Source organism: Acomys russatus, chromosome 5 (assembly GCF_903995435.1).
Source record: "Acomys russatus chromosome 5, mAcoRus1.1, whole genome shotgun sequence".
In the NCBI taxonomy this organism is placed as follows: domain Eukaryota; kingdom Metazoa; phylum Chordata; class Mammalia; order Rodentia; family Muridae; genus Acomys; species Acomys russatus.
In genome coordinates, this window is record NC_067141.1 from 51,947,059 (window position 1) to 51,973,444 (window position 26,386).

Below are 26,386 nucleotides of genomic sequence, written 5' to 3' on the forward strand. Positions count from 1 at the left end.
GAATCACACCCACTTGGAAACTCCACTCAATGGTTCATAGCTATCCATACTGTGGATCTTCCTAAAGGCTGTGGTTTTGTGCCCTTTCAACAGGTTTGTACAAATGCTGGAACCAGACATTAAAAAATTGAAACCAAACCAAATAAATCTGAGGTTATGTTAAATGAATGTGCATTAGGAAGATTTGAACATACTTTTTCATAGTGATCTATTCCTTTTGTTTTAATTCATTTTTAAGATCCATTCTACATAATTCTTTGCCTTGTCAGCATCAAATTTTTAGCAACCAATCGGATATGAATGCTTAATGAAGAGATTAAAATGTTGATGTTCAATGACTGTGACTATCTCTTAAAGTTAAGCCCCATAACAAACCAGTATAGCCTGAATTCAGCCCTCTACTTAATCTGCACAGACTACTTAGGAAGAGCTTAGTGGAAACTGGTGGGCCCTGAGTTAGCACACATGTAAGACACTTACCCCACTGTCCAGAGATTACAAGCTCTGGGATGAGAAGAAACTCTTTGCATCTGCCTGCTCTCTACATAAACCTATGTTCTTGTGACTAGAGCCCCACCCCAAACAAAACCGAACCCTTTCATGGCACTAATCTGCCACACACGGCTTTATGTATTGGGAGTTTGGTCCCTGCTGTGATGTTGGGAAGGGTCGTGGACCTTTAAAGGGTATAACATATAGGGAGGTCCTTGAGGTCCTGAGAGTTCTGTGTTTGAGCCAAAGTGTGTCCTCCACAGACTGAATTTGTCTAAGGGAAAAGCCATACTAACCCCGCTCTAGTTTATCGTGTGGCCACGGGAACTCTTCAGTTTGCACAGGTTCCTCATTCCTCAAGGCCCTCACCATCAGGCCCGCCGCGGCAGATGCCTAACTGACGGGCTTTCCAGCCTTCCAAGCTGGGAAGTAAATGCTCACAGAGCAGCCTGCTCTAGGTATTTCATTACAGCACCAGGAAACAGTGGGTGTCTGTTACCATTAGTGCCTTTCCTGGCACAGCACAAGTTCTCCTTTAGTGGTTCCGGCTGCTGGTTAATCACAGTGGATTCTTCTGCTTCAGCTGGCCAACCACCACAGACACTTCACGCAAACGGCCCCTCTGAAACTTCACAAGCCAAGACGCCATCATCTGCACTGCTCTAACATTCTTATCCTTCAAGCTTCTTCAGCATATACCACTGAGTTCTCAACACTCGATGGCTTTTCTAGCTGAAAGTTCCAATGACCTTCCACAATCCTCCCCAGAACAGGGTCAGGGCTGTCACAGCAACACTCCGCTGCGCTGATACCAATTTCTGTCTTAAGAGTTTCTAGTGTTCCGATGAAACACCATGACCAAAAGCAAGTTGGGGAGGAAAGGATTTATTTGATTACACTGAAGGAAGCCAGGACAGGAAGTCAAACAGGGCAGGAAACTGGAGGCAGAAGCTGATAAAGAGGCCCTGGAGGAGTGTTGCTTACTGCTTCCTCAGCCTGCTTTCTTATAGACCTCAGCACCACCTGTCCAGGGCTAGGACTGTCCACACTGCCTCTTCCCCCATCAATCACTAATTAAGAAAATGCCTTACAGCTGGATCTAATGGAGGCATTTTCTCAATTGGGGTTCCCTCCTTTCGGATGACTCTAGCTTGTGTCAAGTTGATATAGTTTTAGCCAGGATAGTACCCTTCACACTTATGATCTAATTCACAATCCAGAGTAAAATCAAGTCAAGTTGTTGGGGCCTAAGCAACAGCTATTAAGCTACTATAACTCAGGTGTGCCTAACTCTTCAGCTTCTACATAGTCTTCAGCCTGGATTAATCCCTCTCTCGCAATCTATGGGAATACAAGCAGATGACTAAGCCACCATTCATTGTCATTAGCGTTAGATGACTTAAGCCTGGCAATGCCTTTCGCACATTGTTGAGCAATGTTTACCAAGTCGCAGGTGTACTTGCTTCCAAACCTGTTCACACAGGTTAGACTTGTCTTTGCTATTAGGGGATTTAATTATGTTATCGGCTACTGAAATGCAAGTGTGAAGGGGAAAATGAGTTGTTAATCCTATAAAATTAAATAGAATGTTTTAGTGGGACTCGATAAGGGTAATCAGGTGACAGAAAAAGGCTGCCAATATTTGAGACGACTTCAATATCCTACAAGGGAAAGTGACTTAAGAACCTCCAGGAACTAGGCAGTGGGCTGCTCCTGAAGGCTTCAATGTTCTGGTAGCGCTTTCAAGCATTAATAACAGGATGCTGTTGGTGACACATTTGGGTGTGGTCCCAGGATGACAGTAACCAGTACAAATCAGAGTACAGTTCAGTTAAAGTCCCACGACACTATGTATGGAGCCGAAAAAAAGCCAAACGCTTTGTGACTTTTTAGAGTTATTTATTTTTGCATAGTTGGGGCCAGTGAGCTGGCTGCATGGGTTAAGGTACTCACTGGAAAGCCTGATGAGCTCAGGACAACCCCCAGGTGCAGCTCCTGTAAGTTGTTCCACACATGTTCCCTCCATCTAATAAGTAAGTAAATGTAATAATGTGCCTTGATTATTCCTCGCATTGTTTCTAATGTTTGGGATAACTTCCTTTTCAGCCTTAACTTATTAATCCTTCGACTGTGAATCTCACCTTCGCTGCAGAGATGAATACAACCAAGATCTAGTTTCTTTCCCACTGCATTTGCTGCCTTTCTTTAAAAAATATTTTGCTCGTATATATGTGTATGAGTTCTCAAATGTATGCGTAAGAACTCCATGTATGCAATCCCTTTTAAGTCTGGAACCTGTCTGCTACGAGCTGAACAGAACACAGCAAAGACTGACTGGCAGCACTGCATGTCTCTCCTCTCCATGACGCTTGGCCTACAGAAGCCCTGTGTTCAGCCTCTGAAGTGGTCTACAGGTCAAGAACATACAAAGCCAAGGAGAAAACTTCCGCTCTGTGGGAAAAGTGATATTCTGGGGCTAGGAAAAGCAATGAGCGAGTCAGTCTTAAGGAAAGTGAATTAGGAAGTAGAAGAAACCACACCCAAATCTCACTGTGACTCTGGCAAATTAATTTACTTCTCTGAGTATTTTTCTTTGGCTCTAAAGCTACAGGGCAGTACGCCACACCTGCCTCACAAGATGCCACAGGGGGTAGTGCTACACACCTGCCTCACAAGATGCCACAGGTGGGTGGAGTGCTACAGGCATGGAGTACAACCCAGGCATGGCTCACGCACAGAAAACTACTACCACTTGTACTAGCCAAGTGTCTTAGTCGGTGTTCTAATGCTGGGAAGAGACACCATGCCCACGTCAACTCTTCCAAAAAAAAAAGTATTTAATTGAAGCTTGCTTACAATTTCAGAGGTCTAGTCCATTATGGCAGAAAATACTGTGGAGTGCAGACAGACATCGGGGTTGAGAAGGAGCTGAGATCACAAGGCAGTAGCAAAAGAGAGCCGCTGGGCCTGGCTTGGGCTTCTGAAATCTCCAAGCCCTCCTCCATTACCACGCTTCCTTCAACAAGGCCACACCTCCTAATCATCTCAATAGTGCCACTCCCTGGTGACCAGGTAGGTAGATCTGTGAGCCTGTGGGGCCTTCTTACTCAGCCCACCACAGCAACTCCTCACGTGGATTGCGCCTGCTCTCCAAAGGGTTCTCTTTTTCATGCTTTCCTTCCCTTAGTTTCTATACCCCAAGAGTCTCTTTTAAAAAGTGAATGAAAATAGTTTTAAACGTCTAGAGAGATGGTCAGTGATTGAGAGCGCTGTCTGCGCTGTCTGCTTTTTCAAAGGAGCAGAGTTTGAGTCCCAACAGCAACAGAAAGACTCATAACCATCTGCAGTTCCAGTCCTGGAGATCCAATGACTCGATGGGCAATGCACACAGGTGGTGCAAGACATACATGCAAGTAAAATACTCGTATAAACAAGTAAAAATAAAGCTAAAACCGCTGGGCATGGTGGCGCACACCTTTAATTCTAGCACTCCAGCGGCTGAGGCAGGTGGATCTCTGTGAGTTTGAGGCCAGCCTGGTCTGCAAACTGAGTCCAGGGCAGCCACAATAACATAGAGAAATCCTGTCTTGAAAAACAAAAACAAAAACAACAACAAAATAAAATAAAATAAAATAAAATAAAATAAAGCTAAAACCAAAAAATTAACAACGCTCAAAGAGTAGCTTAAAAGTAGCTGTCTCCCCATTCCTCAGTGGCTTGCAAAGCAGCCACCTCAAAGGCGCGTGTGAGAAAGCCATCATTACTTAAGGTCTACACTCCTCTCGGGCGTGTTCCTGGAGCACTCAAAATGTAATCATCCGTTGATTCTTTTTTTCTCTCAGTAATAAAATAGGCACAAGGGCTTGTTTGGTTATTTCTCTACTCTCCCTTAACTTCAGGTCTTTGGAAAGTGGTAATTACTCACTTAAAGTGGCAATTAAAAATAAATATAAGTGCACTGTGAAGAGAAATCCCAAAGCAGTCCAAGGAAAATCAGCGTCTAGGCAGAGCTGCACATGCTCGCCGGCCTCTCAGAAGCCTGGTCACGCCTCCAGGTATGGAAAGGTGAGACGGTGACATGAGAGGATCTCCAATCACTTTTATAAACACACATTGATTAGCCTTTAATCCAAAGTGGGTTGCAATAGCTATAAAGTAATAATTAAAGAATTGTAAGGACAGAGAGATGGCTCAATGGTGAAGAGCACTTGCTGCTCTTGCAGAGAACCCAGGTTTTGTTCTCAGCAACCCCACAAGAGCCCACAAACCTACATCTACAGCTCCAGGGGATTTCATGTCCTCTTCTGGCCTCCACGGCCCCAAGCACACATGTGCTGCACATACATACATGCAGGCAAACACTGATATACATAAATACATATTTTTTACATGTACTCATTTACAATACTACAGAGTTGAATACAGAGGAGTTGTGCAACTTTTCTAAGTAATTTGAAGTAAATACTTCACATCAGAAACAGGTTTGGTTTGTTCTGACCCACAGAGCTTTACTATTATTTCTCAGAGCCACATTCTAGCAAGTTCTTGCTTTTTGGGGAGTATATTGCTTGAAAATCAGCACTCATTCAGTTCTCTATGAAAAGAGGAAAAAGGAAAGGGAAGATAATGCAGAGGGGAAGGGCAGTACATTTATTTTCTTTGTACTTTCTAATAATCTGAGGAGTAGTTAGTACTTTTGCAAAATAAATCAAGGTGAATGACACATTGAAAGAAATCTTGCCGTTCCACAAAAGGTCCATGTGAAATAATAAAACACTGTGTTATATTACACCCAGTGACACACACACAAAGGGAAGTATGTTCAGGAGACACTAGCAAATAGAAATGCCTAGGCAAACAATGACTATAGAGTAGAATACATGACAAGTGTACACAGACCATGAACATATATTTATCAATTGCATATATATTTGGAAAGATAGGTATCAAATTATTCAACATGACTATCCCTTGGAAGTAGACACAGATAGAAGGGACGACTGACTAATACAATTCAATGAAGGAATATGGGCATCACACTGATAAAAGAGCTGCTATTGCTGGTGGTACTTCCAGAGTGCTTTATATAGTTTTCATGTCTGTTCAATGTAGCTGTCCATATTTTCCTATGGGAGACGGTGGTTAAGTACAGAAGCCATGAGAGTCTGGAGCCAAGTGATCTTGACTTCAGTCTTGACTCTTCTAGAACAAATTTCTCAACCACTCTGAACTACAGTAGCCTTTGCTAATAGATGGTAACATCACCAAAGCCATAAAGGGAAAGTACGCTGCATAGAAAAGACACCTACTATAGAACGTAGCATGAATTCTAACAACATATCAGTAAAAATACAACATGAAAAGCATAATTTTATGAGGAGAAAATGAGTTCAGTATAAATCTACAGACATTGACTTATTCTATCCCAAGTGCATTCATTGTCAGTGTTTAGCAGAATATACTGGGAAATAACAAATGTCTTCGGATTCTACCTTATGGCCAACACTGATGTAATCAAACTCCCTATGAGCCACACTAAGGCCAGAGGGTGCCTGGGCAGGAAGCTCCCTAGAGGCCCAGCTCAATGTGTTGTGACCAAGTCCTAATGCTGCTGCCCAGCAACTGAGCTGCCTCCTGATGACAATAATTAACACGTTTGATCTGACCAATGGTGGGGACTCCTGAAACACAAAAGCTGTGTTATAAACACTTACACCTAATAATTGACCTCAATGGGACTTCTGGCCTCACCTAGAAACACACATACATAAACCAGGGTCAATTATCTGACATTTGGGAGAGCAATGGGGGAAACTTGTTTTCTACCTCACTGAAAGACAAACTGCTCTAAATTGAGGCACTTTAAACTTAGACAAGTGAAAAAAATATTTATCTTAATCTCCACAATTTGAGAAACATCATTGAGTAGGCCTAAGTGGAGCCCAAAGTCACTTCCTCATCCTTATTTTTCAGACAGTGTCTCTGCTGGACCCAAGCTCACCATTTTGGCTAAGCTGCCTGGCCAGAGAGCTCCCAAGGAAGATCCTCTGTCCCCATCTTCAAGTGCAAGATGACAGGGGACCTGGCTTTTAGATAGTAGCAGGGATCCACTCTCTGGTCTTTATGCTTATTTTGCAAGCAGTTTACCCATAAGCCACCTCACCAGCCCTACAAACCTGTAAGGAAATGGATGATATATTTGCTGTAGTGATTTTTTTTTTCCTGAATGATAACCAGACATGACTCACAAAAGCTCCTGTCAATTTCTACGTTTTTACATTTGTCACAAATGGTACCACAATTCTGTTTTCATTTGCTCCACTTCTCCAAGGACAGCTGGTTTTCCACAAAGGCGGTTACTTACCCCCAGACCTGTTTTAGTATAACAAATCCCAGAAACTCTTTAAAAAAACAAAAGTAGATTCCATTGCCATATTCATTTATCATCTTGTGCAAAATGTCAAAGACAAACGCGCAAGTGAATTCTCGTTCGCCTTATTTAGTCAACTTGATTAATAAGTTAGAAGCTGAAGATGCAACATGGATCAAAGTGGTACAAAACGGTTGAACATGAGAAGGCATTTGTGAGCCTTCCCTTGTCAGGGCACAGCTATTGTCTCTATTTTATCTTTCATGTCCATATACTGTTTAGAATAGAGGACTGCCATCACCAAAATGGAGCAAAATTGTCTGGTCAGAAGCCTAATTATCCACGATCTCCCTAAGCTGTCCTGAGACGTATGCATTTAGCAAACAGCACAGCAACACACGCCATGGCCGTTCTGAGTAACCAAGGCTGCTCTCTAATGCTCTGGTGTCCAGTCAGTTCTGCCAAGCTCAATGTCACTCAACAGCAGAAGAAGCAAAAACCAGCCTCTCACAGCATCGGCTTTCAGAAAAACTCAATCTATTTTTGCAATTGTGGCCTTTTGTTTTGGTAAATATTAATTTACCAATTAATGAGCTGATGGCCTCCTTCTGAAAACTATAAGGAACAAAACTGTTCACTCATCACAAACCAGACACTAAGAGAAGGGGCCAGGATCCTACAAGAAATTAGGTCATTAGCACTTAAGAAAACACAATATGCCAAACCAAGGAAGAATTGCATCATGGCATGGCTATAAATATAGATTTTTGAGCTGTCAAAAATATTTAAAATCTGCTTAGGAGACGTGTGATTAGTAAAGAACTAACCTACTATTTTCCTGGGATTTAGACTGAAACTTACTTTACATAAAATGCAACAACACATTTTATATTAGATTTTTATTAATTAGAATCCTTTTAAGTTTGTTCCTTGAAGGAATCTGGAGAGAAAGCCATTAGAGTCAGATTTTTCTTTTTTCTTTAACATACGATGCCTTTTCTAAAAGGACGTACAAGAGAGCGGACGTGATTATCTCACTAGCTGTCGAGAGGGTGCTTGCGTGAACTTGGAGAGAAGAGGGTCAGTCGGTGCTGGATGTAAGTGAGCGGTTCGTATATTCAGTTTCTGCAGGTGTGAGATAAATACGCTATCATTTCCTGGGAGCCCACCCCAGACGTCTAGACACTGACTGACTAGGACTTAAGACAGCAGGTAAGGGAGAGGTTGCACGCTCTAGGGGCATATTTGTGAGATCTCCAAATAACCCTTCATTCAGGCTTTCTATTCTTGCTCACCTTTGCCCAGCACCTCTTATTCTTTTTAGTCACTGGAATCCACTCAATATACCACATTTCATGAAGCAGGCACAAGTCTCCGTGCTGAGGATACAGAAGTGAGAATGACCTACAGCTTCTGACTGCCTGGATGATCTCACAGGGGACCACATTCTGACGTTGATAGGCAAAGATAGTCAAAGCTCCCCTGCCCAGAGTGCCGAGGGCCAACGCAAGCGAGGGGAAGGGCATCAATGATGAGCGCCCACTCTGTATGAAGAGTCCTGGTACATGGATGCTATAGGTCTTTGTGAACAGGATTGACTGGGGTCAGTGTAGACGCCCTCCTGTAGCCCTAATGATTAGTAGTCAAAACCCCAAACAGCACAAAGCACAGTCAACTTTTCTCAGAGAGCATCATTCTCATATTTTTTTTTTAAGTTTCGGTTTTTTAAACAGTAAGTTTACTATTTCTTACACTAAAATAAATGCAATAATTTTAATAAAAACAAAAAGCCTGAAGAAAGCCAAAATGCATTAATGTACAGTAAGTAAAACTAATTTTTCATGCTTAAAATGTCCCCTTTTATTTTTAAAAAAGTTTGTTTAACATTACTTATTATATAATAAATGCAATGGTTTCAGTGAAAACAAAAAGCCTTCAGAAAGGCAAAACACATGGTATGAATATTAAGACTAATTTTTTTTATCTTTAAAATGTGCGCATGTAAGTCACTGTAACAGAAATACGAATGTTCAGGGAAATGAAAAGGGGAAATGAGGAAAAGAGAAGAAAAGAACACAAAGCAAAGCACACCAGATTATAGAAATAAAACCAAATGAACAAAAAGGAGTAAAAAGATCCTAAGTCATGGCCTAAATTAAAGGGAAACAAAAGAAAACAGACAATACTTCTAGCTTACCGTGCTAGCACAGCAAATGCTGTGTGACTTACAGGGTTGGGATGTAGAAAGATGCAATGTTGGTTAACAATAGTGCACCGAATGTAAAATAGCTATGAAAGGGTTTAGAATGTTCTTACAGGATGGGATGATAAATATCTACAGTGGTGAACATGTCAAAGGCTTCAATTTGATTATTGCAAACACCCATACATACATTATTTACTTCACTGTGGCTGTCAGGCAGATCTCTCTGAGTTTAAGGCCTGCCTGGTCAACATAGCAAGTTTCAGGCTAGCCAGGACTACACAGTAAGACCCTGTCTCAAACACACACACACACACACACACACACACACACACACACACACACACACACACACCTATCATAAACAAAAATTAAGAATGAAAATTTGGTTTCAAATAAAACTTGGCGTCCTTTGTGGAACCCATTTTGGCAATGTTTATTTAGTAGGGTTAATGTGCATTTGACCTCTGATCTAGAAATCCCACTAATAAGACTTTAATGAACAAGTCAAGCAGTAAGGCTTCCACATAGGGCAGAATACAGCCACTCCAATAGCTCAGCATGCACATAGGCACAATCTGACAACTATTAAAAAGCCTAGAAGGAGACAAAGGTGAAATTAATTACTCTGAAATACCATCCCATCACTACAGGCAAAAGCCAAGATTTCTATGTGTGGATAGGCAAGATCTCCAAAATACTGTAAGCATAGAAAGCTTAACTAGACTTACAGATAAAATGTAACATTTTTATTAAGAGGAAATGGTGTTATGCCACAAATACTCCCTTTCTGGAAAAAATAAAGCCCACAAGCATACTAACACATTTGATAACCTATAATCTCATCTGTAGCTTTTGCTAAGTTTGTACACTGACCACAAACATGCTGTGCTTTTATTTTTTGATGTTATCATGGTAACCAGAATGTAAGATTATGGTTAACTATCTACTCTGTTTTATACTGTTAGAAAACAAAACCTAGTTTAAATATAAACAGGAAACTTAAAAAGAATGCCTAACAAGCCTTAAACTGTCTGAACCTCCCCCAAATTCATCTAATGAATGTAAGTTCCTTCAGGGGTGTTACAGGGTTAAGAATACAACAAGAGAAGGGAGGACAGAAGCAGAGAAAAGGGAGCACAGCAGAGGAGACAGGACAACTTGGCGTCAAGGTTAAGGCTGAGTACATCTGATGTATCAAACAGAATGTGACTTACACATTGCACTGCTATGAAGCAAGAGGCCACAAAGAGGCCTCGCAGTTCAAAGCTTTAGAGGGAGGAGGGCGTCTTTCTAAGCTCTCCTGGAAGCAGCATCATACCAGTAAGAAGCACACAGAACACCCACCTTGGATGAGTAAGATCAGAACCCTGGAGTGTATTCTCAAACTCCTCTGAGAGATAAAATCCCCAGTTGGGCACTATGCACCTTCCCAGGCACTAGGCGAGACATGTGAAATGTCATCAGGCCATGTGACACTTGATAAAAGCTGCTCCAAATGCTTCCCATGGCTTGGGAGGCAAACAAGAAAAAGAAATCTAATCTTCAATCGGCCCTTAGTATTGAGTCACCACAGGGACACGCCAGGAATAAACACAGACATTTTAAGAAGTGTGAAACAACTGCCAGGCTGACCAGAAGAGAACCCCGAGCCCTGGGAAGAAGGGACGTTTGCTCCTATGCCAGTTATTGGTCTATTGCCTCTCAGACACAAATTCACCCTTTCCTCTTAACTGGCAAACTCCAATCTGGGACCTGTGTGTTTTTGTTTTTGCTTTTCAGTCGTAGGCTGACATAATGTTGGTTCGAGTTTTGTGAGCAGATGGCACCAGAGACGGTGGAGCAAGGTGCTACACTTCCTGGCTCTAGGACCCTCACACAGCAGACTGCCTCTAACAGTGGTAGAGCAAATGCCTCCTAGATGAGTGACGTTTCCCTCTGAATAGCTATCTGTGACCCTTCTAAATAAATATTTGCAATAAGGTCTGAAAACAGGTTTGTAGCAATTCTACTAGCAAGGCACCATATTACTTTCTCGGCCATGCAGTGTGCCAAGACCACATCCTCGCCAGTGAAGTATGGATCAAGACCTAGAGCTCAGCTGTGGAGGCTGGGGATTGGGGGTAATCTTTCCCCCTTGAGTCCCTGGTGGCTGTTCTCTATATTGGCTATATTTGGGTTCTGTTTATATAAACCTACAAAGTACATTTCGTTCTTAAACCTTGGTAACATCTATGTTCTTTAAAGGCTGAACTCATCTCCCCGCAAGCGTTTAGCTAAACAGAAAACCTCACTAAGAAAAGAGACTCCCTTATTTAGCCAGAGGATGGCACAGGGCTAACTAAGAACATGTGCCTACCACCCTATGCAGGCACACGACTTAGTCAGATGACCTTGTTAAGTTCTTAAGAAAATGAGTCTGGGCACAGTGACAGCCCAGAACCACATAGCAGGGAATTGTGAGAAGCCAGACCTAATAAGGGGAGACAACACTCTCAGGGAGCAGTGACAGAGTGCTTGTTTTGTTTTGTTTTTTCCTTCAATCCAGGGGGACTCCTGCCTGCCTAGTCCCCATGCAAATACCCCACTCCACCCCTTAGCTCTTCCTCAAGAGGATCTCCTGGAGTCTTATGGCCCTAGAAATTCACAGGGTGCATGTCTGTGAGTCCCAATCCCGCTCAAGTTACGAGAGGGCATTTGTTCTCTTTGTTGGTTCTCTGTTTAGAAACACTTACCTCCCTGCCTCTGGCTTTTACGTCGATAGAAGGTAAATGCATCCGATTCTTAATACTCAGCTGAGAAGTCACTCCTTAGAGCACATGCTAAGGCTTTAAGAAATGTCTCTCTTAGGCCTCTGGCTTGATGATCGTCAAGCTGCTCAACAGCCTCACAAGTCATTCACGATAGCCTTAGCTCATGGATGCAATCGCAGCACTTGAGAGGCTGAAGTTTAAAGCCAGTCTGGACTACACTGTTTGTTCTAGGCCAGCCTAGGATATGTAGAAAGACCCTGTCTCAAAAAGACAATATACAACATATAAAAATCATAATTAACAAGTTAACTGCAGGAGACCAGTTCAGTACAGCAGTGGGAATATAGGGCTTATAGGAACTTTAAAAGTACCACAGCCAGCCAGGCATCATGGCCCACACCTTTAATTCCAGCACCCGGGAAGTAGAGGCAGGCGAATTACTTCGAGTTCAAGGCCAGCCTGGTCTACTAACTGAGTCCAGGACAGCCAAGGCTAACACACAGGGAAACCCTGACCCCTGACCCCTACCCCCTCAAAAAAAAAGTACCACAGCCCCTGGGAACCAAAACACTCAAGATCCTGGGTCCAAACTATTATCCTGAGAATCAAACAAAAGTATATTTCATAAACTTCTAAGAATGTGTAGCAACACAAAAAGCCATGCTAAAAATCCTGCAAATTGTTAGTCATGAACTGATTTGATCAGGGATTTCTCTAGTTATCTGGAAGTTTGTACAATTTAAATGAGAAGTGACAGGGCCGGCTCAGTAGCCTTGCAATTGCAACTGTAGCAGTTAGCTGCTTTACTTTTTCTTTACTCTTTTTCTTTACTCATGCATGAGTCACAGAGCAGAACCCCACATTTCCTGTGTGAATAAGCGCCTAATGACATTCCCTTTTCTTCTCAGTATTTCTAAGCTACAATGAAAGGTGACAGTGGTAGGATGCCCATCACATCCCTGTGTTAAGAAACGGTACTCCTGGGGTAGACAAGTGATCCTGGTGAAGCCAGTTCAGCTTTGAGGAAAGAATCTTCTTGGATTCACCACAGGCCACAGTAGGACCCTAATGTTTTGTGCTAAACACAGTCAAAGTAGCACTGAAGTGAAATCCCAACTGCATATCCTACTTTTAGATATACAAACGACAATGTAGGTCACGATGGTACCTGCTGACTGGTAAGAACAAGTTCCAATCACAAGGATGCGGAGTTGGCATGGAAGGACAGTTCATGGAGTCTCCCTGCATGGCCAGACATGGTGCTCTGTGAGGCGAAGATACACTCTGTGGTGTTGAGGGATAGCAACAAGCCCACACTCCAAGTCAGGCTTTGTATGTAGGCAATCTGAACTCCGGAGCACATGGACACCCACCACAGGTCAGCCTGACAGAGGCCTAAGAGTGCCACCCCAGGGCAGGGTCATTTCTCTATGCACTGGGCAGACTGGCCACTCAAAATTATCCTCCTGGGGATGGAGACATAGTTCGGCAGTTAACAGCATTACATTCTTTTTTTTTTTTTTTTTCCAGAGGACCCAGTTTTGGTTACAAGCACACACACAGCAGTTCACAACCACCCCTAACTCTAGTTCCAGTGGATCTGACCCCTCTTCTACCATCCTTGGGCACTGCATCCATGTGGTGCATAGGCATACATGCAGGTAAGGCATTCACATTCATAAAATAAAATAAAAAATTTAAAACTTGGTCCTCTTACTCAGACTCCAAGTTCTAATTCTCTGTTTCTACTGAAAGCACCCTTCCGAGCTGTGTGCAGCAAGCTGCAGGGCTACCCGACAGGCCACTGGACCCCACTTACCCTCTACAGCTTCTCTACGACCCATTCATTACAGGCTTGCTTTACAGTTTCTTTCAGGGTGAGCTTTTCCCCCCAAGATCAGAAGTAGGTAAATGATTTGCCTCTTGACCCTAGTATGGGACACACATCCCCAAAGTATGAAAGGAAGCAATTATGTTCCAGGAAAAGGAAGCTTAGGGAGCTTCTGAGAGGGGAAAGAACTTCTGGGGGGGGGGGTTAGGATGTAAGCTCACACCCTGTATTTTAATAACACAAGCTCTCAAGCTTAGACTCTAAAATGCACCTGGCCCTACAACATAGGTCATGTGGCACACTGCTCCATTTGTTTTAAATGCTTCTTCTCCTTCCATGTCTAGAATATGTTTGGCCTCTGGGTAATGCCCTCCCTCAAAATGCAAAGAAATCTGTATCCTTTTAGGCTAGACAGTCCAGGGCTCAGGAGCGTGATAGCACTGCAGAAGTTGACGTTGAAGCCTTGGCAGCAGCACGTGCTCATCTCTAGTCCCAAATCCAAGAAAATGGGAGGTTAGAAAGTATCTAACGTGGAGTAGTCACCCATACCCATCAAGTCTCAAAAGCACACTCACCGGTGGCATCTAAAACTGTAATTTCCTTAGTACTTTGGTTTATTTACTAGTAGCCTGTCTCATTACTTAGAGAGTAAGAAAACAACAACAACAAACAGATTCAAAATGCTTAAGCACAGGCACTGGTAGTTTCCATAGCACAACACTCTCCAAACTCAATGTTCCCTTCTTGACGAGATCTAGACGAAACTCACCAGAACTCTTGGTTTACACCCCTGCAAGAAGGCGTCCCCGAGAGTAAGACGTTTCCCCAATGACAAGAAGGACTAGGTAGGTCTGAAGCTTAACTTAACCAAGGGTTGCACGTATCCACAATGCCTAGTGTCAGCTGTGTGCTCTGGTGCCCAAGCCATTCCCATTGGGCATGCCACCCACACCACGGCTGCTGTGACCCCCAGCTTGTCATGATTCACGAGGCGAGCGAGCTGTGATTTTTACCCCTGCTTCCAGGAGGAAGAGGTGCTCACCCTGCTCGCCCTGGTCACCTTTACAGGTTCAAGTCCTGTATGTGAGGGCTATAAAATTTGGTTCTCTTTGGTGTGGTGAATTCTGTTTTCAACACAGTTAACAGAGCAGCCTCCTATGATACAAAACGCTTGCGTACTGAGAAAGTTAATGAACTGCAAAGATTCCTCTCCATGGTTGGCAGCAGATGGATCTGAACACTGGAACTCTTCATGTGACCTCTATCAAAAACCACACTCTTAAGTAAAAACAATAGTCATGTTAGCTGCACGCCACTACAGAGTGGACCGTGGAGCTTGCTACAAAGAGAAAAATACAAGAAAAGTGGTCACATGGTAGGTACCTCTGTACTTCGGATGACAACACTGATGCCTTTGCGTGTGCCCTGCCTGGCTGTGCTGCTTGCAGCTTAAGACACTGGGAAAGGGCTGGAGGGATGGCTCAGTGGTTAAAAGCACTGCCTGCTCTTCCAAAGGACCCAGGTTCAATTCCCAGCACCCACATGGCAGCTCACAACTGTCTGTAACTCCAAGATCTGACACCCTCACACCAATGCACATAAATTAAAATGAAATAAAACATTATTAAAAAAAAAAAAGACACTGGGAAGTATATTAGAAACCATATGAAGAGGAAGAGAATCAGAACTATACTGCTTATCCACAAGCAGAGCAATTCTCAAACATATAAACTCACTTCCTGGTGAGTTCCAGACTTAAGGAGCACAGGTGACTTTTGTTTTCTTTAGGGATTCCCTCTCCATCATGAGCACACACCTCCATGAGCAATCCTCCTGCCCCATCATACCCACCCCCATATGAGCACACTCCCCCCAGCACTTCTTCCCTCAGTGTTTATTCTGGTCTTTTCCTATCAGGTCAAAACTACAGCTCACAAAACATTCATCTCTCTTTTTATATCCTTCTGAGTCTAGAGAGGTAGCTCAGTGGTTAGGGGCACTTACTGCTTAAAGAACCAGAGTTCCATTCTCAGCACCCACATGACAGCTCACAACCATCTGTAACTCCAGTTCCAAGGGATCTGATGCACTCTCCTGACTTCCACAGGTACTTCATGCACATGCTTAGTAGACATATACACAGGTAAGACAGCCATGTACATAAATATAAACGTTTACAGCCTTCTGCAGCTGTGACGGCAGAGAAGATTTCAAGACAGCCTAGTATGGACTGTGGCATGTGCTTACCAAGTCACAAAGCAGGTGCACTGGAGAGAAGAGACGCAAGTATGTTCACCTTATTTCCAAACCACCACTGTATTCTTATAGAAAATGGGGCAAATGCTATCTGACCATGGCATCAATGAATGAATATATATATATATACACACACACACCCATACACACACACACACACACACACACACACACACACACATACACATAAATATATATATATATATTCTGGTGGTGATTACCCAAGCAAAAATGGCTACTCCTATTTCCCAAACACAGAAATCACTCAATGGTTAAGCCAAGATTTCTCAACCCTGCACAACTGACAGTGTGGCCAGGCTAAGTCCTTGTCATGGGACCACCCTGTGCCTGTAAGATGGATAGCAGTCATGACAATAAAAACTATATCCAGACATTACCATACATCCTCTAGAGGGTAAAACTAGTCTCTGAGGAGAACCACAGAGTCGCCTGACCAAATTGCACAAGGAAAAATTGTGCTAAATTCAGGAACTAGTCTGCTACACTCTGGTTCAATACATATTCCTCTTAAAAATCAAGCTAGAGTTCCTTATGGGAAGACACATGCAACAACACCAGGGGCACATACAGAATCTGGTGTCCACTATCTGTATCTTTCTAGTAAACAAGTAGCATTCCAGTCTCTCTATGCTGAGCATAGCCAGTATCTCTGAACCGTTTCTCAAATGATTACAGATCCTCTCCAAAATTTCACTGCGCACTCCAGACATGGATTTAAACACAAAGCCAGGACACACAACCACCTGGCTCAAGGAGCACCATGAAAACAGAAAAAGCCACAGCAACGACAAATCACTAAATGGGGAAGACAGGAAGTTTATTATTATTATTACTACTATCAAGTACTTCTCATGAACTACCTAATTTAATCCGTCAACATCTTCCATTGCTTATATGGTTAAGGATTCTTCTATTTCTCTTTTTCGAGGAAGGAAATGGAGGCCCAACGAATCCCAATAAATCATCCAAGGCCTGGCTCCAGAGTCCCAGTTCTTTACAACTGTTTGCAGTGGATCTAAAGACTGTGGACATGGCATCTCCTGGGTACTCCATCTCTAGCAATCTGAGTTCCCTAGCTTTACCAAGGCACGTTCCTCAAGACTGCTCAAGTTTGATCTCACTGTCCTCCCCACAAGCCTTCTTTGCAGATAGGGCATGCTCACACTGCCACAGTGTTGTCCAACCCATGCCTTCCTTCTTGGATAGGGAACACATACTACACTTTAAATGGTGTACTGAAGCTGCCATGCCACTGTGCTGAAATGCTTGCCCAATGCCTCCATTAAAAAAGGGAGGTTAATGAACACAAGTGATCTTTAGCAAGCATATTCCAGATACTGAGATATTGAGGACCACCCCATGAAATCCAGGCAGGCTTTGAGCTCCAGATCTGCTCGCCTCTCTCTCTCCTTCCCAAGGAGTTAAGATTACAGGCATGGGCTACCACTCACAGCCCACTTAGGCTATGTGATCCTCACCCATATTTTGCAATTCTGTTAGATAATAGCATACACCCTGAACCCAAAGCCTTTAGAACAGACTGTTTACCTGCTTTTGAAAATCTAATTTCTGACACCCGCCTTTCCTGTGCAATCATCACACTGGCACGTTCTGTTGTTCATGGGGGTTTTGTAAACGCTGTCATTAAGCTACACCCGTATGTCCAGGTATGCTCTTTCAACGTCCTCAAGGATGAATGTCACTTAAAACAGCTAGGCTGTAGAAACATGAGGAAGTGGCCAAGGCACTCCTGGCTTGAAAGGTGGGTAGGAGATGGAGGTGAAGAGGTTGGGGATGGGCTGGAATGGGTGCCTCACGGTCTTCCAGAAAGATGGCATTGTGGGTTTTTGTTTTGTTTTGTTTGCATCATGGCATGCCAGCCTATCCCTGGTGGGGTGCCCTGTACCCTTTCCCACCCTGTAAAAGGTTAAATTTTACCCACTCTCATGTACTTTACTTCATTATTGTTGTTTTTTTTTTTTTTTAAAGTTCATTTATATTATTTTAAATTATGTATATAGGGGGCAGAAATGCGGGTGCCCTTGGAGGCTAGGGGCACCAGATCTCCCCAGGGCTGGAGTTACAGGTGGTTGTAAGCAGCCTGGCATGCGTGCTGGAAGTGGAACTCAGGCTGTCTACAAGAACAGCATTAACTCTCAGTCACTGAGCCATCTCTACCGCCTCCCCCCCCCCCCCCCCCATTTGGAAAAGCAAGTTTAACCTAAACAAAGGACCAGCCTAACATGGAAACCCTTCCCACACAGCATACTAACCACTGCAGGTGTGCTCTTGTGTGTCGGCACCTGTAAAAGGCCCAGGCTCCAGCTCTTGGCTTCACATTTGGAGAAAGCCACTGTACCCTTTGTGGGGAGCAGGAAGGACATATTTAGAACTACAGAGCTTCAGACAAAAAAACAACAAGGGCTCACGGCCCTGAGGCAGCCACGTGTACCAAACCACCCACAAGAGTGTGCAGGGCTCGCTCAGTTAATATCTGAAAACCTCACGCTTCCTGAGTAAACATACTGTTCAGTGAACTTTGAGACTCGGGCACAGGGGCACCAAGGACCTTTTAAATCGCTTGGAAATCTGTTTCAAACCAAAATTCTCCTCGGGATCATTTCACATGAAGAAACTGACACTGTATGGCAGCGATTCAAGCCACGGGGGGGGTGAGGGGGATGACAAATGTTCAGTGTTACCTTCTAGCAAAGAAAGCAAGAGCTGTGAGGTGGGAAGCGCATTATACCAAGTCTTTACTGGAAGGCTGAGGTAACACACCTCCCTCTTAGCTCTGTGAAAATCAGCGAGGGGGAAAACGGACGCAAACCCCCTCAGTTGTTGAGGTAAACGGGCACCATCCTTAAGTGTCCAGTTCTGTAACAACTATGAGATGAACCGTCTGCATTTAAATTATGCCTTTTGATTTGAGAGGTTTCCAAGTTAACAAGCTGCTCTCCCCTTCTTTCACCACCTGAGGGCCTTCCAACCACCCCATAGTGTCCTTCAGGCTAGTTTCCCCTAGGACTTCAGAGGCTATTACTCAGGTTTTCCAAGCCCAGGAGTTTGCAGAGGCTGCTGGGTGTTCACAGGGTAACTAACTAACATCTCCAAGTATCAACAAGTAATTTTAATTATCCCAGTTAGAAGTGACTTCTTTCTAGAGAAGTCCCCTTTATAGACCTAAGAAAAGCCAGTTGCAAAAAATTAAGAGTCTCATTTTCCCTCCATCACCAGAAAGCATCAGTCTCTATCTCCACAAATGCTGAACTGCACAGATAAAGTTCCTAGCTTAACTCACATTCTGAACCATAGATCCGTGTTTTAAAATGCCCCTGTTACTGCCTAAGCCATCAAAACAAGTGTCGCCTTTCTGGAACACACTGACTCAGCTTACGATAGCATCTCTGTTGGACTGTATATTTCCTTAGAAATCAAATGGTATTTTTCAGCCCTCCACCTTCCCAAGCTATGTCAAGAAAGTAACTACCCTGGGAGCTGGGAGGTCTTGCTCCATGAGAGGCCCTGGATCCAATGGCCACCACCAAAAAGTAAAATAAAAATCAACTTCTACGATACAAATACATTTGCTAACCAAACTGATTTCTTAAAGACGCTTACCAAGTTTGTTTCTATGTAAGTTTAGAAACCACGTGACGAAGAGCTCGAGATTTAGCCTAACTGATAGAATATGCTTATGCATCACAGCGGGGAGACCTTGGGCTGTATCCCCAGAAACACACAAACAGCATCTCAACCGGGTTAAAAGTAGACTGAAAATTTGCCCCAATCATGAAAACAGCTCAGATTTCTGTTGGGGGGACAACTCAAGTAATAACACATGGCAAAAGAAAGCGAGAGGAAAAGGGGGAGGGGAAAAAAAAAGCAATCCTCATGAGTTCTTAAGTTATTTTCACAAGAGCAGTCACCTAGTAGCACTTGGAGAAGCAGCAGCCTGCCCAGTAAACACTCTCTTGTAAACTTGGGCAGCACGTGTTCCCTTCTGGCACCTTATACACAACAGAGCTCACTCAAAAGCTCCTCCGAAGTTGGCTCGAAGATCTTTTGTGGAGGTGAATTTGGAGGAGGCATGTACTCATCACAACCACCAATGAAGCTGTAGATACAATCTCTCCTCTCAAAAACCCACTCTAGGGAAGCCTGACAGCTCCAAACTGAAACCATTTCTATGCTGCCTGTGTACTCTACACTCACACAGCGGCTAACAGCAAACAGTGTTCAACGCTTTTGTTGATTCGCCCTACCCACCCAGAGCCACAGTTCCAGCAACCGCAGGGCCACTAGGCAGCACCTACTTTAATAAGCTTCCTTTGACATCGCTTGGTGGAGGAAATCTCACCGGTGATGACAGAGAATTCTGTGGAAACCAAGCGTGGCTTGCTCCTTGCCTACTTTTCCTGGAGTCTCCCCATCTGGTGCTGCCACAGGCATCTCACAGGGGAAGGGAGAAGATTTTAACGAACTGCCTTCCCACAAAGAGCCACAACGTACCTCTCCTCCCAGAGGCAGTCTCCTGGAAAGTTCCTGAAGGATCAAGTTTGTGCGGGGCTCTGCGTGTGGCCGGCTGGCCATGGGGAGTGGCCGGCAGTCCCTGCGGTCCGCCTCTGGGAAGCCAACCATAAGGCGCAGACAGGCGCAGAGGACACTGAGCTCCAGGGGCAGGCCCGCGCGCCTCAGGCTGCACAGGGGTTTTGGAATGTAGGGCGTGGCCCTGTGCTACAGCTAAAGAAATGAGTCAGCCTGTGTGCAATCCTAACCAATGAGCGCCTTCACTGTTGGTTAAGGCGGAACCTTCCCTTCTTGAGTCAGGTCGAGCCTTTCACACCCTCCACCCCAGTTAAAGCTTTTAAGGACTTGAGCATTTCTAGGGTTTGTGAAACTTTCCTGAAGCCAGGATTAATCATGTAATAACCACCAGTGGGAATACTTGGGTTTCTGCTGATAAAAGTTCCTGAGTGAAGGCTACAATGGGTGCAAAGCACTCTGAGACCTCCTTTAAAGCGGACTGCGAGCTGAACTGCACTTCATTGATCTGTAATAATCATCATGGAACGTGCTCCCCCAACATAGGTGGCCAGATTATATGTGACTCTAAGCGCAATACACTTAGCACAGTGGCCCATATTCAGAAACGCTGAGTCCTGAATCTGAAACTCCACAGTCAGGGCCTGGTGACAGAAATCTATAATCCCAGTTAATCTAGGAGACTTGCCTGGGCAATTTAGGGACACTCTGATTCAAACTTCTAAAGATGTTCTTTCAAGTTTGTTTGGTTTGGTTTTGGTTTGTTTTAGTTTTTCAGGGTGAGGAGGGGCTGGACGTCCTGTGAGGAAGGGTTGGCCTAACTCAACACACCAGGGGCTCGCTTCAACCCTGAACTGGAAAGGAAGTTTTTAAATGATAAACATGGCCTTAATCTTAAAAATTCTTTTATGCTAAAAGTACAGAGAGAATTTTAGAGCTGAAATAGTTGTTTGGAGCTGCATGTTCTGAGTCTTTTAAATCAGGAGAAATTTAGGCTTATGGATTAAGCTTCTTGGATTTGATTTTATTATATAACTGAAAGAAAAATACTAGCAAAAAATGTATCTTAAAGGAGTTATTTTATTTAGGACAAAATTAAATACACTTTTTAAAAAGCAAGAATTTAAAAACAGTTTATCTGGACACTGTGGCTTAAGAATTATACTTAATAAAAACAATTAAAAGAAACTTTAAACAGTTGAGAGTTGTGAATTATAGAAGACTGCAGGACTCTAATTCCCTGAGTCCTGGTGTATTATAACATGTTTATTGAAATGTGATTACATAGTGCTGATGGGATTTCTGACAGGAAGGAGGATTATTTTATTGGATATTCCCGTGTTTGTGTGTGTGCACACTTGAGCACAGTGTGAGGTCAGAGGACAGCTTCGAGGAGTCAGCTCTCTCTTCCCACCTTTATGTGTGCTCTAAGGATTGAACTTGGATCATCAGGCTTGCATGGGAAGGACCTTTACTGCTAACTGAGCCATCTGGCCAGCTGAAGACGTTTTGTTTTGTTTTGTTGGTTTTTCAAGACAGGGTTTCCTCTGTGTAGCCTTGGATGTCTTGGACTCACTTTGTAAACCTGGCCTTGTACTCACCGTGAATCCACCTACCTCTGTCTCCCGTGTGCTAGAATTACAGGTGTGTGCCACCATTCCTGGCTTGACATTTTATTTTTAAGTTGCAGATTAAAACTTGTTACGTTTCGAGAAGGTTTCTTGGGTGCCTTCCAGCAAGTACACTCCTTTCCTGATATTTTGGGGTTTTTGAGACAAGGTCTCTCATTGCCCTGAATTCCTCAATTGGGTTGAAGCCCCAGGGATCTTTTGTTCCCCAGTGCTAAGACATAAGTATGTGCCACCATGTCAGGCTCCCCCACCAATTTATCTATTTAGTGTGGGGTTGGGGGGGGGGAGTAAACTTCAGCACTTGTGTGGAAACTGGAGGACAGGCCTCTTCTTTCACCATGTAGGTTCCAGGGATCAAATTCAAGTTTACCAGGCTTAGCCTCCAAGAGCTCTTACTTGACAGCCCAAGCCTAGTATCTGGCTTTCTAACATGTGTTCTTGGATTTTAACTCAGTTCCTAGTAGACAGACAGCAAGCACAGCATGTTCTTTACAGGGTGAGGTGTTTCCCCAGCTCTCCCTGTGCTTCTCTGGAGCTAGTCATCCCACCGGTAGGTTTTTTCAAACCGGTCTCCAGCCAGCAAGAAAATTGTGAGATTGGGGCAGGAGAGGGGGGCTTCCTAAAATATTGTTCTTTTCTCTGAGGCAATGTGAGGGAGCAGAAAGAACCCTGTCCCATGAGCCCAGAGCATCTTCCTAGTCTGGGCTTTGCCAGTAATTGACTAGGACAACAGCTCCATCTCTCTGAGGTTTTCCATCAGCTCTTCAACTGGGAATAATAAGTGGGAGTAGGGAAAGCAGAAGTGGCCAAAGTGGGCAGAAGCAAGACAGGCCTTCTACTTATATGTAGCAATGGACACAGCACATGAAGGGCAGCCTGCTCAGCAAATTCTCCCATATTCCCCATAAAGGTAACACTGTACTCACCACTCCTGGAAGCCCCTGTGCACCATCTCCACCTCTAGCAACTCACCATCAGGGAGTGGGGCAGGAAGACTGCCCTTTACACCTGCATCATTTCTGCCATTCTTGGTTCAAACATCCATCCCTAGTGCCAGAGTCCCTGAGGGTGGATGCTGTCCAGGTGGAAGACCCTCCTCCTGGGCCTACACGCACACATCATCACCATCACATGATAAATGTCAAAGTTCAGCATGCTATCAAGTCTTAACCCTTTCCTCTCTCATTGACTGAGCTGGAACTTTAGAAGCAATCAAAAAGGAAAACAATCTCCTTCAAGAGCTTCTCAAATGTTCAGCAACTTCATGTATATTTTTTAAAGCACTGATTTTTTTTTTTAAGTTTAGAAAACTACTGTTATTTATTGCACTACATGAACTCCACTGGTTGTATATTATATGCTAGGTAACATGTTGGTTGCTATATCAAGCTGGACAGTTAGAGCAGGTGCTCCACCCAGGAGGAATCAGCTGCAACCAAAACTCAAAGCATGTGAAAGACATTTCCCACAGCCTTCATGCACCCGAAACTAGGCCACCATTACTGATAGAGTTAGGGTATTCTTGCACGAGGAAAGAGATAGGTATTTCTATGCCTTTGTTACCTACAATGACAACACAAAGATTAAAGCATTAAAGTAGACTATGAAGAAGAAGGAGGAGGAGGAAGAAGAGGAAGAAGAAGAAAGAAAGAAAGAAAGAAAGAAAGAAAGAAAGAAAGAAAAGAAGAAGAAAGAAGAAGAAGAAGAAGAAGAAAAAGAAGAAGAAGAAGAAGAAGAAGAAGAAGAAGAAGAAGAAGAAGAAAGAAGAAGGAATGACGATGAAAGATTACCTCACAGGCCCATAAGGTATACCATTCAGACCCACAGAAACAGGCTTTTATGCCATGAAGCCCAATCTTTAAATTATACTGCCAAAGAAGCCACTGCTCTCTTCGTGGGCACTAGTCACCACCACATCTGCCCCACACTGGGCTCGCTGTCTGATGACCTTCCCATACCCTTTATACCACTTCTCCCACTGCAGACCCATTCAATCCTTTTTCTCCTAGAACTCCATCACTGGCCCAAGCCCTGACTATCTCTTCTGTCCTCTTTTCTTTCCCAAGGGGAACAGATCTCATCCATAACTGCAGTCTCGCCTCTCTGTGAACACCCTACCCTCTCCCTACCAGTTAAGACTGCATCTGAGGCAGGCAGTGTATTTCAGAGGTTTTACGTCCCTAAGGCCTGAGCAGATTCTACACAGTCACTGTTGTTGATCTAGCACTGCTTACGTTACATAAAAACCACAACAGGGAAAAGAAACCTTTGCTGCTGCATCAAGAACAAACAAGGATTATAGTCTGTAGAATCAGCAGCCAAGCATCAGATGTGTTTCTCCGCCCTTTGCTCTTTACAACACGTTTCAACAATACAAAAGGCTTCTCAGGAGGCAAACTCAGTACTTCCTGAAAGGAAGGGAAATTTGCCCAACATCATGTGACATCAAATCTCAATTCCCCAGACAATATCCTACTGAAGAGAGGTGTTAAGTCAGTCTAGCTTCCGTCCACTAAGGAGCATATACTTGTGTTTGATAATTTGACAAAACATTGATTTCTTCCATATAAATCTCTCAATGCATGTGTTTCAGCCACAAAGCACCTTTCTGCTTACCTACCTCTAACAATGGCTTCAAGAATAAAGTACAGTACTACCTGTATTCTCTTCTCTCAACTGCGGCCCCACCCTGACCATAAGATGATGTTTGGGTTGGCTAATCAAAAGTCATGTGACTTTTTTATTAGAGCAACCATCTAGAGTCACTGCCACACACACAAACACACCCCATCCCCACACTCACTAGTTTAATTAGTGTCAGTACATATCTGCTTTTATGACAGGTGGAAATAAATACTACCATTCTTCTCAGAGAGCTATGTCAGAAACCAGCTGCCCCATTACCCAATTAAATGCTTCATGGCTGTTATCTGTGACAAAAGGCACTGATAACTATTCCAAAATAAACCACCAAGAAAGGCAGTCAGTGTTCTTTAGGCTGCGTGTAACAGAAATGCACCTGAAGCACCATAGGCCAAGCCACAAGGTGAGGTGAACTGAATGGAAACCACAAGCAACAGGAACGCCTGACGCAGCTTCCCTGGGCTTGGGACGCACTCACAATGAGCTCCTCTTCAGACAAGTATCTCCTGGAACCTACCTTCTAGTTGAATGCCTTCACGGCCACCACCATGAACAGGTCCACCTTTTAGAGGTTTAATTTTAAAAGTCCTCAACAAAGATTTAGACCTTCTACTTAGGGCCATGTATCTGTGACGCCCTGGTCTACAGGAGGACCATCTAGTTAGATTGGTGGGAAGAGTAAATTCCATCAGAAGAAAATGGGTTTACTTCCTACAAGTGAGACCCAGGAATCAGTCTCAGCACTGAGCAGGAAACTTCACTCTCCGCCTGCTGTGAAGGCGGACCCAGGTATTACTCCACCTACTTACAAACTGCATTCTAAAAGCGCACTCAAGGTCTAAAGTCAGTGAACTTTTGCCTAACTGTTGAGTTCCTGTCACCGGAGATATCACGTCTGGAGTGCAGATGTTGACAGCTCTAGGCCATCCTTACTGGCCCATTTAAGTAAGGACTGATCTGAAACACGACACACCAATACTACTTCTAACACTGAACACAGACTTCATTCAAAACACAGAAATACATCCGGAATTCCATCTAAAACAAAAGAGCAGGCTCAATTTACTTAATTTATGGCACACCTTGCCATGACAGTGACGTCCACCCTGTATGCATGATTTTAGATTTACTCTACCTACAACACTGCAAGACAGTTTCTAACTGAAAAACTGAGGACTTACAAACTGTGCCAGTCTAAAGTTTTAATAGGAAATTAAAAATTACAAAATGATGCTGGTTTGAGAATGCTGTCAGTCTGCCATAATAAACACACTGGCTACAGTCAGTAGTATAAATATATCCCACACTTAATTCTTTAATGGTAATCATTTATTGAATACATTCAAAAGGAGGTATTTAAGATATGCTATAACATATAATATTACAATCAACACCCATGCAGCCATCATGCCCAAGAAGCCAGCTATGCAAAAAGAACCCAGCAGCTCTATGTGTGCTCCTCTTCCTGTCTGAGGTTGAAATAGTTTCTTTTCATAATTATGTGTTAAAAATTTAGAAGGCTTTGGCTTAAGAAGTGCCTTTAATAATACAGTAGGATGTGGTGGCTCATGCCTGTACTCTTGGTTCTGGGAAGGCTGAGGCAGGTGGACACCTACACATTGAAAGCCAGCTTAGGCTACA

At 43.6% G+C, this 26,386-nt stretch overlaps 1 protein-coding gene across 2 annotated transcripts in view; it reads right to left on the reverse strand.

Annotated features, from left to right (window-relative positions):
• The window catches only part of Sgms1 (sphingomyelin synthase 1), a 79,564-nt gene extending 58,917 nt beyond the window's left edge, over positions 1 to 20,647 (reverse strand). The window contains exon 1 of one of the 2 annotated variants that reach the window (XM_051146340.1): positions 20,439 to 20,647. The gene's annotated coding sequence lies outside the window, so the exon portion shown is untranslated. The other variant, XM_051146341.1, reaches the window with a different exon arrangement.
• Between the last annotated feature and the right edge of the window lie 5,739 nt (positions 20,648 to 26,386).